The sequence below is a fragment of the Herpailurus yagouaroundi genome, unplaced genomic scaffold (assembly GCF_014898765.1).
Source record: "Herpailurus yagouaroundi ecotype Mexico unplaced genomic scaffold, PumYag 160, whole genome shotgun sequence".
In the NCBI taxonomy this organism is placed as follows: domain Eukaryota; kingdom Metazoa; phylum Chordata; class Mammalia; order Carnivora; family Felidae; genus Herpailurus; species Herpailurus yagouaroundi.
This window is the reverse complement of record NW_024412401.1, coordinates 33,370,456-33,385,610: the sequence shown is the minus strand read 5'-3', so window position 1 is coordinate 33,385,610 and position 15,155 is coordinate 33,370,456. Positions and strand designations below refer to the sequence as shown.

Here is a 15,155-nt window from a genome sequence, read left to right as displayed (position 1 = left end):
GTTCATGCTCTGTCTCTCTCTGTCCCAAAAATAAATAAACGTTGAAAAAAAATTTTTTTAAAAATAGCAGTCACACGTGTCTCTAGATTCCTGTTATGCTGATTAAATAAACAGCTCCGTTTTCTTTACCTGTGCTCACTTTTAGCCTGGCTAACCCAACAGTGAATGAATACAGCTGACACTATTCTTCCTCTTCCCTTCCTTGTCTGGTAGAGGCCCTGACCACCGGGAAGGAAGGCTATGATGTCTGCACTGCCGTCCTCCCCCAAAGAATGCCACCAGTACAACCACAACCCAAAATGAGAACTACGGGAGTAGTTTTAGGAGAGAGATAAGAGAGCGGTTGGAGTTCAGCTTCATAATATTTGATCCATGTACTTAACAAAACGTGTGTGATGTGTTAGGCCATGTTTTAAGCACTTTGTAAATATTAATTCCTTTCATTCTCATAGCAATCTTATGAGGTACATATGTGTTTATTCTCACTATATGGGAGAGGAAACTGAGGAATAGTGAGGCTAAGTAACTTCCCCTGGGACTTTGAACTGTAAATGTCAAACTGGCATTTGAACCCAGGCATCCTGGTTCCAGATTCAGCGCTCTTAGCTACACCATATGCTGTGTTCTCTCTAGAGATCGGAAGCAGTGATGAGGTCAGCTAGTGGTAGGTACAGAGAAGAGTCCACAGTGGAAAAGCAAGGTGGAAAGTAGTTGTGATTTGGAGAAAAGGTAACTTTTCACAGTAACCCTGTTAAAAATGTATCAGTTCTGCAGTTCTGCATTGTGTAATTCTGGAATGAAAGAGGGTGGAGTGGAGGAGGAAATGTGTGAATGTGTGAATCCTGTGAATTGCTGCTGAGAGTTAACTAGAGGTCAATGCCACAGGGGGGAAAATGCAAGCTTTTTAAATTTTTTTCTTCCTTGTTAAAGATTGATTCAGGGTCATAGCTGAGGTTCTGCATCCCACATGGGATGTATCCACAGCCATATCTTTAGCACAGTACCCTAAGTGACATTCCTGATGATTGACTGCACTCAATAAGTAAAAGTTGAATTTGCTCAAAACCAAATGAATAAAGCATGGCCAGAATACTGTTAACAAAGCAGGGGAGTATGGAGTAAAATTTAGAGTGATTTTTTTTTTTAAGTTTCAGTGAGTATTAGCTGATTAACACTGCAGCTCTCTAGAAATTCGGGTCCAGAGTGTCATTTTCTAAGGATGCTGCATTATTATCCAATTCATGTTTCACCATTTTATCCCCAAGAATATTTAAGCATTTATTGTATACTTACTAGCTGCTCCTGGAGGGACTTGTAGTCATGTTGGGAGACAGGATCTGTATATATTAGCACATGCTAAGTGTCATATTAGCAACATCAATAGTAAATGTTCCTCAGAGGAGGCATGGATGATTCGTGAACAGTGCCAGAGAGGAGACAAGGTCTTGAGGTGAACAAGACTAGCATCACAAAATTTAGTGAGTTCTAAGCATATAGTTTCTTTTTTTTTTTTTTCAACGTTTATTTATTTTTGGGATAGAGAGAGACAGAGCATGAACAGGGGAGGGGCAGAGAGAGAGGGAGACACAGAATCGGAAACAGGCTCCAGGCTCTGAGCCATCAGCCCAGAGCCCGACGCGGGGCTCGAACTCACGGACCGTGAGATCATGACCTGGCTGAAGTCGGACGCTTAACCGACTGCGCCACCCAGGCGCCCTTTAAGCATATAGTTTCTATTCTGATATCATCCAACCTCTTCCGACTCTCCAACTACAAAGTTCTGGCTTACTGGCCTTATTCTAGGAATGCACGGTTGAGTCAGTATTAGATAAATGTATATAATTTTCTGCATTCACATATTACAAAAGATATATGTTCTTATTAGTAGATATAGAAAGAGCATTCAATTAAATGCAACTTATAATCATGATAAAAAGCACTTAGCAAACTAGTAATAAAAGAAAACTTCCTTATAGAGAGTATCCACAGAAAACCTACAGTTAAAATTATAGCAACAAGTCAAATTTAAAGCAGACATTTCCTTTAAAACTAGAAACAAGAGGAGAGATGTGTGCTATTGCAGCTTTTAGTCAGCACTGTGCTGGAAATCCTAACCAGTGCAATGAGATAAGAAGTGAAAGGTGTAAAGATACAGAAGGAAAAAACAAAGCTCTTGTTTTGATAAAATTATCTACATAGAAAACGCAAGAGTCTACAGATAAATCAAAAAAACTAGGAGGCTTCGTAAGTTCACTGAATGTAGTATACTAAAGTCAACTGCATTTCTCTAATAACAAAAAAGTAATTCTTTTTTTTAGTTTTTTTTTTTTCAACGTTTATTTATTTTTGGGACAGAGAGAGACAGAGCATGAACAGGGGAGGGGCAGAGAGAGAGGGAGACACAGAATCGAAACAGGTTCCAGGCTCTGAGCCATCAGCCCAGAGCCTGATGCGGGGCTCGAACTCACGGACCGCGAGATCGTGACCTGGCTGAAGTCGGACGCTTAACAGACTGCGCCACCCAGGCGCCCCACAAAAAAGTAATTCTAAAAGAAGCCTGTTAGAATAAAAATGAGGTTCCTAGGAGAATGGAATGGATATATATATATATATATATATATATATATATATATATGTATATATGTATATATGTATATATGTATATATACACACACACACACACACACATACATACACACAGACACACACACATACACACATACATACATACATACGTGGCCAAGCCTTAGGAAAAGATTTAAAAAACTTTTTTTGAAAGCCAAAGTAGATCTAGGTAAATGGAATGAAGTACCTTGTTCATGACTAGATTGACTCAATATTTTCCCCTTTAATCTATAAATTTCACACAATTCCAGTGAAAATTTCAACAGAATTTTTGAACAGAATTTGATAAAAAGTAATTATAACATTAATATAAAAGAACAAAGAGCCAAGAATAGCCAGAAGAGAAACAAAGTGGGAAGATTTCAAGACATTATAAAGCTCTCATAATTAAGACAATAGACCAGTGAAAGGGAATAGAGAACCTAGAAACAGATCCACATATATGTGGAAAATTGAGAAGTCACAGAATTGGCACTGCTGGTCTGTAGGGAAAGGAAAAACATTTAAAAAATTGGGCTAAGACAATTGGTTATCCAGTAACACATGACTTTGGATCCCTGTCTCACACCATATACAAACATCAATTCCAGATGGATTAAGGACATCAATATGAAAGTGAAAACATGTAACAGTTTGAGGGGAAAAACAACTGGGCAGTATCTTTACCACCTCATGCTGGGAAGTGATTGAGTAAAAATTCTAAGCAAAGGTTAATAAATTTGACTCCTTTAGAACAAAGAACCTCTGTTTATCAAAACTGAAAAGATAAGCCATAAAGTGGAAGAATGTGGCTGCAACACAAATTACCAGTGAATGGTTGGTGGTACCCAGAATAAATCAAGGATTGCAATGAATCAAAAACAGAAAGATTACCTAATAAAGATTGGTAAAAAATCTTTACCACAGAAGAGGAAACTGATGGCTGAAAGATATGTTAAAAGATGTTCAATTTCATCAGAAACCAGTGAAGTACAAATTAAGACCACAATGAGAACAAGTGTTGGTGAGGCATGTGGAGCCAATGGGAATGTCAGTAGTAAACCACTTTGGAAGACAGTTCAATGTCATCTGAAGTTGAAGGTGGATAGTACCTATGGCCCAGCAATTCTCCAAAATCCATACCCTTAGAGAAACTCCTGAGTGTGTGCTAGCCATGGATTGCAATGTTGACAGTTTCTTGTTTGTTTGTTTACTTTTAATGGCCCCAAACTGGAAACTGCCTAAATTCTTTTAACAATAGGATGTTTAAATAAGTTGTGCTATGTTCATACAGTAAGGTACTATGCAGCAGTGAAATGAATGAACCACAGCTATAATTATCAGTAAAAAATACTGAAGGCTCAAAAACAGGCAAAATGAAACCATATATCGTTAGGGATATAACATCTGTGCAGTAGTTATAGCAAAGAAAAGATGAGCACAAAATCAGGACAGTGGTTTCTTCTGGGGAGAGGGAGGTGGGGGGTGTGGAAAGGGAGGGGCCCTCAAGGCATGTGGATTGTCAGAGGTACTGGTAATGTTGTCTTAAGCTTAATGCTGGTTGCATATATGTCTTCCTATGTCTTTGTACCATACATATATATGTTATATATACTCATTTGTTAGATATTTTCTAAATCAGATAGTTCTTTAAAAAGCCCTGGGCTAGGTCCCAAACACATTTTTTCAGAGCAACTCCCCACCTTCTTTAATAATCACTTTATTCTTCCTGTCAAAACCCCCACTCCCAGTCTTAAAATGTTTTTATCCAAGGAAGGGAACAGGGATATCTGCCACATACTCCACCCTAGTGTGGAATGTTATTCTACCACCCACTAGTCTTTTCCTGTCTGTGATAGATTTACTGCATTCACCATTGGACAGACCCTTCGAATTTCTAAGATAGCTCACCCTGTCTTTCCATTTCTCTCTGTATTGTCCTGGAGGCTTTTCAGCATCCTTCTCTCAATAATTGAAGATGAATAGAGTACATATGAGGCCCTCTTTCCTGACTTATGTATATGAATATGTGTGTGTGTGTTTGGTTTTTTTGTTTTGCAAAGGTAAAACATATAAAGTAAGTTCTACTTCTTTTAAAGTACCTCCCATGATTTGGTGTGTTTTCTTCCATTTTGGTTTCTATAGCTGATTGGCGAATTTATTTTTTAATTTAATTTATTTTATTTCAAAGTAGGCTTTGTGCCAATGTGGGGCTTGAACTCACGACCCTGAGATCAAGAGTCACATACTTCACTGAATGAGCCAGCCAGGCACCCCTAATTTTTATATCTAATAATTTTAAGAACTCACTACTGAGTTAAGCCAAGAGATGAACTTCTCTGTACTGGGTTGGTTCCCTTATATTTCAGGCCCATAGAATTAAGCCATTGTTCTTTTATCTGGACTGCTACCAATTTTTTTTCTTCCTGGTCTTCACTTGCTTTCTGGCTTCCCCATAAAATAAGTAAACTAAGTGCCTGGGTGGCTTAGTTGGTTAAGCATCCGACTCTTGGTTTCGGCTCAGGTCATGATCTCACAGTTCGTGAGTTTGAGCCTTGCATTGGGCTCTGTGCTAGCAGCGCAAAACCTGCTTGGAAGTCTCTCTCCCTTTCTCACTGCCCCTTACCCACGCTCTCGCTTGCTCTCAGTCTCTCTCAAAGTAAATATAAATAAACTTAAAAAAAAAAAAGAAAAAAGTAAACTAAGAAAATCCAGTTCAATGAAGAGATTACTGTCAGCTATTATAGAAAATAAGAATGACATCATAAACATGAGGAAATAGAGATTCTAGAAATGTCAGCTGTGTAATACCTAACAATTATGTAGTGCTTACTATATACCAGACACTATTCTAAATACTTTATTTAATTTAGTATTGTATTTCCCACAATGACCTTGTGAAATGTACTATTATTATTCCTGTTTTTACAGACGAGAACATGGACTTGTAGAAAGCTAGATGACTTGCCACGTGGTCACATGATACAGCCGGGTTTCAAACCCAGGCAAAGTAAGCCAGAGTTCGTGCTCTTAACTGCTAGGATATACTTCGTTGGCGATTGGTACTTGTTGACACCCTTTGTTAGAAGGTATCAAGTAAGCACTCGTTCTTTCTTTTATTCCACGCAGAATTCTTCAATATGTCAGATCTCTTTCTTCCCCATGGGCTGCCTTTCTGCCCTCTTTTTTCTGGTTCATTCAGGCGTTCTCTCGACTCTGGTATGAGGGCAACTTCAGGTTGTGACTCCCAATTTAAAAATATGCCTCCTGGTTTTGCAGAATAATAGCTGAAATTTTATTTGGCACTGTATTTTACAAGGCACTCTCACCAGCTATCTTTCCTCTGGTCTTTATCATACTCCTGGGTGGACAGAAGCAATATGGTTACTAAAAGTGTAGGCAACTTTCTCCTTCTGTGACCTTGGGTGAATTCTTTACTTCTAAGTTCAGATTCTTTATCTATAAAATGAGGATAATAATAGTATTCACCTCATAGAGATGTAAACATTGAATGAATTAATACATATAAAACACATAGGATAGTGCCTTAGTGTTAAATGTTAGCTACTCTTATTTTTCATATGACAAGGAAATTGAACTTTTATCTCAGTTTTGTAAAACTGTGTGTTTAGGTGTGTAGATATATAAAACAAGACTGAGAAAAATTATGGCAAAATGCTCACAGGGTACTGTGATTATGGGTAATTTTTTTGTTTCTTCAGTCTTTCCTATATTTCTCGTTTTTAAAAAACAGTCAACATGTATAACTTTTTTGGGCCTCCTTTTTAAAAAGTTTGAGAATAAGGACATAAATCGACCTTTTAATAAGGAATTTTATAAATTGACTTGGCTTCTGTAAATGTCAGTTTTAAATGCACACCTCTATTTGGATTAAACATTTTCTAGACTGCTTCAAGTAAAAGGAAGGTAGCCACACCTAATTTTGCACTGGGTAGGATGCTGGAAATGAAAGCAACATGTGTGTTTCAGAACTGAATAAGAGTTGGCATTTTAGCTTAATTGCAGGTCTTTTCTTTATAATTGAAAATTTAAAACTTTTGGTAATAAACACAACTTAAACTCCTGTCCACTCCAGAGGCTTGTCCAAGTTAGTTGTTTGGAAGAGCCAATGGTGGTTAAGTCCTCTGTTCTTTAGGCGGTACTAAGAATTCCTTAGTGTTTATCAGGTGTGGAATAGGAAAGACTCCTAAAGACCACAGACACACACACACACACACACACACACACACACACACACACCCATAAAACTAATAAATGAATTCAGTAAAGTTACAGGATAAAAAATCAACATGCAGAAATCAGTTGTATTTCTATACACTGATAACAAAATATTTGAAAATGAAATAAAACAATTCCATTTACAGTAGCATCAAATTTAACCAAGGAGGTGAAAGATCTATAGACCGAAAACTCTAGGACTTTGATGAAAGAAATTGAAGGAGACACATAAATGGAAAGATATCCCATGTTCATGGATCTGAAGAATTAATATTATTAAAATGTTCATAACACCTAAAACCATCTATAGGTTCAGTGAAATCCCTGTCATAATTCCAATGGCATTTTTTCCCCACAGAAATAGAAAATTCTAAAATTTGTATGGAAGCACAAAAGACCCCAACTAGCTAAAGCAATCTTAAGAAAGAAGGACAAAGCTAGAGGTATCCCACTTCCTGATTTCAAATTATACTACGAAGCTATAGTAATTAAACTATATGATGCTGACATGAAAACAGATTCATTGTCTAATGGAACAGAATGAAGAGACCAGAAATAAACCCATGCATATATGGTAAATTAGTATTTGACAAGGGAGCCAAGAATACAATGGGGAAAGGATAGTTTCTTCAATAAATGTTGGGTTGGGGTGCCTGAATGGCTCAGTAGGTTAAGCACCTGACTTTAGCTCAGGTCATTATCTCATGGTTTGCAAGTTCGAGCCCTGTGTTGGGCTCTGTGCCGACAGCCTAGAGCCTGGATCCTGCTTTGGATTCTGTGTCTTATCCTCTCTCTGCCCCTCTCCTGCTCAGGCTGTGTCTCTCTTTCTCTCTCAAAAAATAAACATTAAAGGAATATATTTTTTAAAATGTGTTGGGAAACTGGATAATTACATCCAAAAGAATGAAATTAGACCCCTTTCTTAACACCACTCACAAAATTAGCTGGATATGGATCAAAGACTTAAATGTAAGACTTGAAACTGTAAAACCCCTACAAGAAAAGAGAGAAAAATCTCCTTGACTTTGGTCTTGGCAATGATTTTTGGATATGACACTACGAATACAAGTAACAAGAGCAAAAACTAGCAAGTGAGACTATATCAAACTAAAAATCTTCTGCACAGCAAAAGAAACAACCTACCGAATGGGATAAAATATTTGTAAGCCATCTATCTGATAAGGGGTTAGTATCTTTTTTTTTATATTACGTATAATTTATTGTCAAATTGGTTTCCATACAACACCCAGTGCTCATCCCAACAGGTGCCCTCCTCAATGCCCATGGGGTTAGTATCTTTAATATTAAATAGGGAGCTCATACCACTTCATAGCAAAAAAAAAAAAAAAAATCTGATTTAAAAATGGGCAGAGGAACTGAACAGTTTTTTAAAGAGGACACACAAATGGCCAACAGATGTATGAAAATACACTCAACGTCACTAATCATCAAGGAAATGCAGATCAAAACCGCAATGAGATATCACCTGACTTAGATTGGCTATTATCAAAAACACAAGAAAACAAAGTGTTGGTGAAGATGTAGAGAAAAGAGAAGCCTTGTGCATTGTTGATGAGAATGTAAGTTGATACAGCCACTTTGGAAAACAGCATGAAGGTTCCACAAAAAAATTTAAATAGAACTCTCATATGACTCAGCAATCCCACTTTGGGGTATATATCCTAAGGAAATGAAATCAGGATCTTGAAGAGAGATCTGCCCTCCTACATTCATTGCAGTATTATTCACAATAGCAGAGATATGGAAACAATCTCAATATCCTATTGGTAAATAGATGGAGAAGATGTGGTATAAATTTACAATGGGATATTATTCAGCCATGAGAAAGAAGGAAATCTGGGCATTTGCTACAACATGGGTGGACCTTGAAGGCATTAAGCTAAGTGAAATGAAATACATCAGAGAAGGCAAATACCAAATGATCTCACTTACATGAGGAATCTACAGAAGTCAAACCCACAGAAACAGAGTAGAATGATGGTTGTGAGGGCCTGTGTGGTGGGGGAAATGAGGAGATGTTGGCCAAAGGGTGCAAATTTCCAGTTACAAGATGAATAAATTCTGGGGATCTAATGTACAGTATGATGACTATGGTTAACAACTTTGTATTAAATACTTAAAAGTTGTTGAAAGAGTAGACCTTAAATGTTCTTATCACCACCACCACCCACAAAAAATATATGTAAGGTAGTAGATGTTTTAACTAACTCTGTTGTGGAAACATTTGCAGTTTATTGTGGAATCATTTGCAATATATATATGGATCTACTCATCACTTACATGTAAGTTAATCTCAGTAAAACTGAAGAATAAAATACGCCTTTGAATCAAATTGACTGTGAATCGTGGCTTTACCTCTTAATAGCTGTGAGACCTTAAACAACCATCTTTTAGTGTCGGTTGCCTTATCCGTAAAAAGGGGATAAAGTAGTGCTTACATGCTAAGATTGTGAGGATTAATTTAGATTATTTGTGCCTGCCACGTAGAGATGTTAGTGTTATGCCAATGCGCCCTGTTTCTTCTACTACAAATTAGGGGTCATCTTTGACAACACCAGTCTCATCCATCAAGCAATCCAGTTTACCTGTTTTCCTTCATCTTGACTATTGTCACCTTGTTTCAAGCCAGCATCATCTTTTACCTGGACTATTGCAACAGTTTCCCAACTGGTCTTCCCCCTTCTGATTTTGCCACTTTATCAATCCACTCTTTTCCCCGAAGAGAGTGTTCTTTTAAAATAACATACATTTGAAATTGTGTTAGTTACTTACCATTGCAAAATAGACTACCTCAAACTTCATGTTTTAAAACAAACATTTATTATCTTAGATTCTGTGTTTCAGGAATTTGTGAGTGGCTTACCTGCCTGCTTTTATTTATTTTTTTATTATTTTTAATATGAAATTTATTGTCAAATTGGTTTCCATACAACACCCAGTGCTCATCCCAACAGGTGCCCTCCTCAATGCCCATCACCCACTGGTCTCCCTCTCACCCCCCACCAACCCTCAGTTTATTCTCAGTTTTTAAGAGTTTCTTGGGGTGCCTGGGTGGCTCAGTTGGTTAAGTGTCCGACTTCAGCTCAGGTCATGATCTCATAGTCCGTGAGTTCGAGCCCCGTGTCAGGCTCTGTGCTGACAGCTCAGAGCCTGGAGCCTGTGTCTCCCTCTCTCTCTGCCCCTCCCCTGCTCATGCTCTGTCTCTCTCTGTCTCAAAAATAAATAAAAACATTAAAAAAAATTTAAGGGTCTCTTATGGTTTGGCTCCCTCCCTCTCTTTTTTTTTTTCTTCCTCTCCCCCATGGTCTTCTGTTAAGTTTCTCAGGATCCACCTAAGAGTGAAAACATATGGTATCTGTCTTTCTCTGTATGACTTATTTCACTTAGCATAACACTCTCCAGTTCCATCCACGTTGCTACAAAATGCCATATTTTATTCTTTCTCGTTGCCAAGTAGTATTCCATTGTATATATAAACCACATCTTCTTTATCCATTCATCAGTTGATGGACATGTAGGCTCTTTCCATAATTTGTCTATTGTTGAAAGTGCTGCTGTAAACATTGGGGTACAAGTGCCCCTATGCATCAGCACTCCTGTATCCCTTGGGTAAATTCCTAGCAGTACTATTGCTAGGTCATAGGGTAGATCTATTTTTAATTTTTTGAGGCATCTCCACACTGTTTTCCAGGGCGGCTGCACCAGTTTGCATTCCCACCAACAGTGCAAGAGGGTTCCTGTTTCTCCACATCCTCACCAGCATCTGTAGTCTCCTGATTTGTTCATTTTAGCCATTCTGACTGGCGTGAGGTGGTATATTAGTGTGGTTTTGATTTGTATTTCCCTGATGAAGAGTGACGTTGAGCATCTTTTCATGTGCCTGTTGGCCATCTGGATGTCTTCTTTCGAGAAGTGTCTATTTATGTTTTCTGCCCATTTCTTCACTGGATTATTTGTTTTTCAGGTGTGGAGTTTGGTGAGTTCTTTATAGATTTTGGATACTAGCCCTTTGTCTGATATGTCAATTCTTCAATATTACTTTTCGCATTCCATTCGCCTTTTAGTTTTGTTGATTGTTTCCTTTGCAGTGCAGAAGCTTTTTATCTTCCTGAGGTCCCAATAGTTCTTTTTTGCTTTTAATTCCCTTGCCTTTGGAGATGTGTCAAGTAAGAAATTGCTGCGGCTGAGGTCAGAGAAGTTTTTTCCTGCTTTCTCCTCTAGGGTTTTGATGATTTCCTGTCTCACATTTAGGTCTTTCCACCTTTATTTATTTTGAGTTTGTTTTTGTGTATGGTGAAAGAAAGTGGTCTACTTTCATTCTTCTGTCCAGTTGCTGTCCAGTTCTCCCAGCACCATTTGCTAAAGAGACTGTCTTTTTTCCATTGGATATTCTTTCCTGCTTTGTCAAAGATTAGTTAGCCATACTTTTGTGGGTCCAATTCTGGAGTCTCTGTTCTATTCCATTGGTCTGTGTGTCTGTTTTTGTGCCAATACCGTGCTGTCTTGATGATTACAGCTTTGTAGTAGAGGCTAAAGTCTGGGATTGTGATGTCTCCTGCTTTGGTGTTCTTCAATATCACTTTGGCTGTTCGGGGTCTTTTGTGGTTCCATACAAATTTTAGGATTGCTTGTTCTAGCTTCGAGAAGAATGCTGCTGCAATTTTGATTGGGATTACATTGAATGTGTAGATAGCTTTGGGTAGTATGGACATTTTAACAATATTTATTCTTCCAATCCATGAGCACGGAATGTTTTTCCATTTCTTTCTATCTTCTTCAATTTCCTTCATAAGCTTTCTATGGTTTTCAGCATACAGATCTTTTACATCTTTGGCTAGGTTTATTCCTAGGTATTTTATGCTACTTGGTGCAGTTGTGAATGGGATCAGTTTCTTTATTTGTCTTTCTGTTGCTTCATTATTAGTGTATAAGAATGCAACTGATTTCTGTACATTGATTTTGTATCCTGCGACTTTGCTGAATTTACCTGTCAGTTCTAGCAGACTTTTGGTGGAGTCTGTTGGGTTTTCCATGTGTAGTATCATGTCATCTGCAAAAAGTGAAAGCTTGACTTCATCTTTGCCAATTTTGATGCCTTTGATTTCCTTTTGTTGTCTGATTGCTGATGCTAGAACTTCCAACACTATGTTAAACAACAGTGGTGAGAGTGGACATCCCTGTCGTGTTCCTGATCTCAGGGGGAAAGCTCTCCGTTTTTCCCCATTGAGGATGATATTAGCTGTGGGCTTTTCATAAATGGCTTTTATGATGTTTAAGTATGTTCCTTCTATCCTGACTTTCTCAAGGGTTTTTATTAAGAAAGAATGCTGAATTTTGTCAAATGCTTTTTCTGCATCTATTGACAGGATAATATGGTTCTTTTCCTTTCTTTTATTAATGTGATGTATCACATTGATTGATTTGTGAATGTTGAACCAGCCCTGCAGCCCAGGAATGAATCCCACTTGATCATGGTGAATAATTCTTTTTATATGCTGTTGATTTTGATTTGCTAGTATCTTATTGAGAATTTTTTTGCTGGGTGTCTGTCTGGTTTAGGAATCAAAGTAATGCTGGCTTCATAGAATGAGTCTGAAAGTTTTCCTTCCCTTTCTATTTTTTGAAACAGTTTGAGAAGGATAGGCATTATCTCTGCTTTAAATGTCTGGTAGAATTCCCCAGGGAAGCCGTCTGGTCCCGGACTCTTATTTGTTGGGAGATTTTTGATAACTGACCCAATTTCTTCCCTGGTTATGGGTCTGTTCAAGTTTTCTACTTCTTCCTGTTTGAGTTTTGGATGTATGTGGGTACTTAGGAATTTGTCCATTTCTTCCAGGTTGTCCAGTTTGTTGGCATATAATTTTTCATAATATTCCCTGATAATTGCTTGTATTTCTGAGGGATTGTTGTAATAATTGCATTTTCATTCATGATTTTATCTATTTGGGTCATCTCCCTTTTCTTTTTGAGAAGCCTGGCTAGAGGTTTATCAATTTTGTTTACTTTTTCAAAAAAACCACCTCTAGGTTTCGTTGATCTGCTCTACAGTTTTTTTTAAATCCTATATTGTTTATTTCTGCTCTGATCTTTATTATTTCTCTTCTGCTGCTGGGTTTGGGGTGTCTTTGCTGTTCTGCTTCTATTTCCTTTAGGTGTGCTGTTGATCCTAAGGGGGATTCTGTGAGTGAAATGTTGCAAGGACCTCAAAGTACCAGAGACATCACTACAAGCATGAAACCTACAGATATCACAATGACTCTAAGCCCATATCTTTCAATAATAACACTGAATGTCAATGGACTAAATGCTCCAACCAAAAGACATAGGGTATCAGAATGGATAAAAAAACAAGACCCATCTATTTTCTGTCTACAAGAGACTCATTTTAGACCCAAGAACACCTTCAGATTGAGAGTGAGGGGATGGAGAACAACTATCTGTCATGCTACTGGAAGTCAAAAGAAAGCTGGAGTAGCCATACTTATATCAGACAAACTAGTTTTTAAATTAAAGGCTGTAACAAGAGATGAAGAAGGGCATTATATAATAATTACAGGGTCTATCCATCAGGAAGATTATAAATTAGAATTATAACAATTATAAATGTCTATGCACCAAATATGGGAGCCCCCAAATATATAAAACAATCACAAACATAAGCAACCTTACTGATAAGAATGTGGTAATTGCAGGGTACTTTAATACCCCACTTACAGCAATGGATAGAACATCTAGACATAGGATCAATAAAGAAATAAGGGCCCTGAATGATACATTGGATCAGATGGATTTGACAATTATATTTAAAACTCTGCATCCCAAAGCAACAGAATATACTTTCTTCTCGAGTGCCCATAGAACATTCTCCAATATAGGTCACATACTGGGTCACAAAACAGCCCTTCATAAGTATACAAGAATTGAGATCATACCATGCACACTTTCAGACCACAATGCTATGAAACTTGAAATCAACCACAGGAAAAAGTCTGGAAAACCTCCAAAAGCATGGAGGTTAAAGAACACCCTACTAAAGAATGAATGGGTCAACCAGGCAGTTAGAGAAGAAATTAAAAAACAAATGGAAACAAATGAAAATGAGAAGACAACAATCCATATGCTTTGGAATGCAGTGAAGGCAGTCCCGAGAGGAAAATACATTGCAATCCAGGCCTATCTCAAGAAACAAGAAAAATCCTGCCTGCTTTTAGATTACTCACATGTCTGTAGGCAGGAGACTTCAGACTCTTGCTAGCTGTTGGTTGGACGCCTCACTCAGTTGTTTGTCATGTTAGACTTTGCATCAGGCTGGTCAGATGTCTTCATGACATGGCAACTGGCCTCCTCTAGAGGGAATAATCTCAGAGAGAGAGAGAGAGAGAGAGAGAGAGAGAGAGAGAGAGAAAGATTGAAACCAGAGTGCCTTTATGACCTCTCTCAAAAGTACCACACTGTCACTTCTGCTTGATTTATTAGTGAGAAGTAATTCACCAAGTTCAGCCCACACTCAAGGAGAGGGGATTGAGGCTCTACCTCTTAAAGGCAGGAATAGGAAAGAATTTTTGGACATATTTTTAAATCACTGCATTCTACCCTCTGGCCACAGATTGTTTACTTTTCTTCCCATTTCTTCCCCTGCACCCCCAGGCCTCCCCAAAGTCTCATCCCTTTATGGCATAGCTGGAAATTAAAGATTTTGGCATCTAAATCTGATTCAGATGAGACTTCTTATATGCAGAGTTCCTTAGGTGTAGCTCCTTGAGTATAGTTCCATTTGATCTAAAGACCTATGAACTAAAGTGACAAGTTATCTGCTCCCAAGCACACAACTTTTAGTGGTGGGACAGGCAGAGGATAACCTGTTAAACAACAACTAAAATTGTTTAACAATTTTTGTTAAAACAACAACTAAAAACAAAATCAAACAGGAAGTAAGCATATGATAACAGCCATATTTTTTCTGTTTGAAAATGGGGAAACTAGGAGCCACTGGTTCACAGTATTCTGAAACCCACCCAAACACAGGTTAATGGTACCTTGATGAAGACATGAAGCCCAGGAATGTTTCTTCATGGCCATTAGCACTGCTCTGAGTCATCCTCACTCATGAAAGGGAGCCCATATTTATATCTGCATGGTTTCTCAGCCTGCTCCCTGCCGATGGAAGCTTGGGGATGCAAAAAACTCTTCATTTTGTAGTGATCTATCTCCTTCAGTCCATGTCTCTTGACCTAATTGTACTGATCTGTCTCCTTCAGTCCATGTCTCTTGACCTAATTATCCTCAAAATT

The 15,155-nt window shown here is 38.0% G+C and overlaps 1 protein-coding gene across 1 annotated transcript in view; it reads left to right on the top strand.

Moving 5' to 3' along the window:
- CTNNAL1 (catenin alpha like 1) overlaps positions 1 to 15,155 on the top strand; it is a 68,352-nt gene that overhangs the window by 5,467 nt on the left and 47,730 nt on the right. The window lies entirely within an intron of this gene.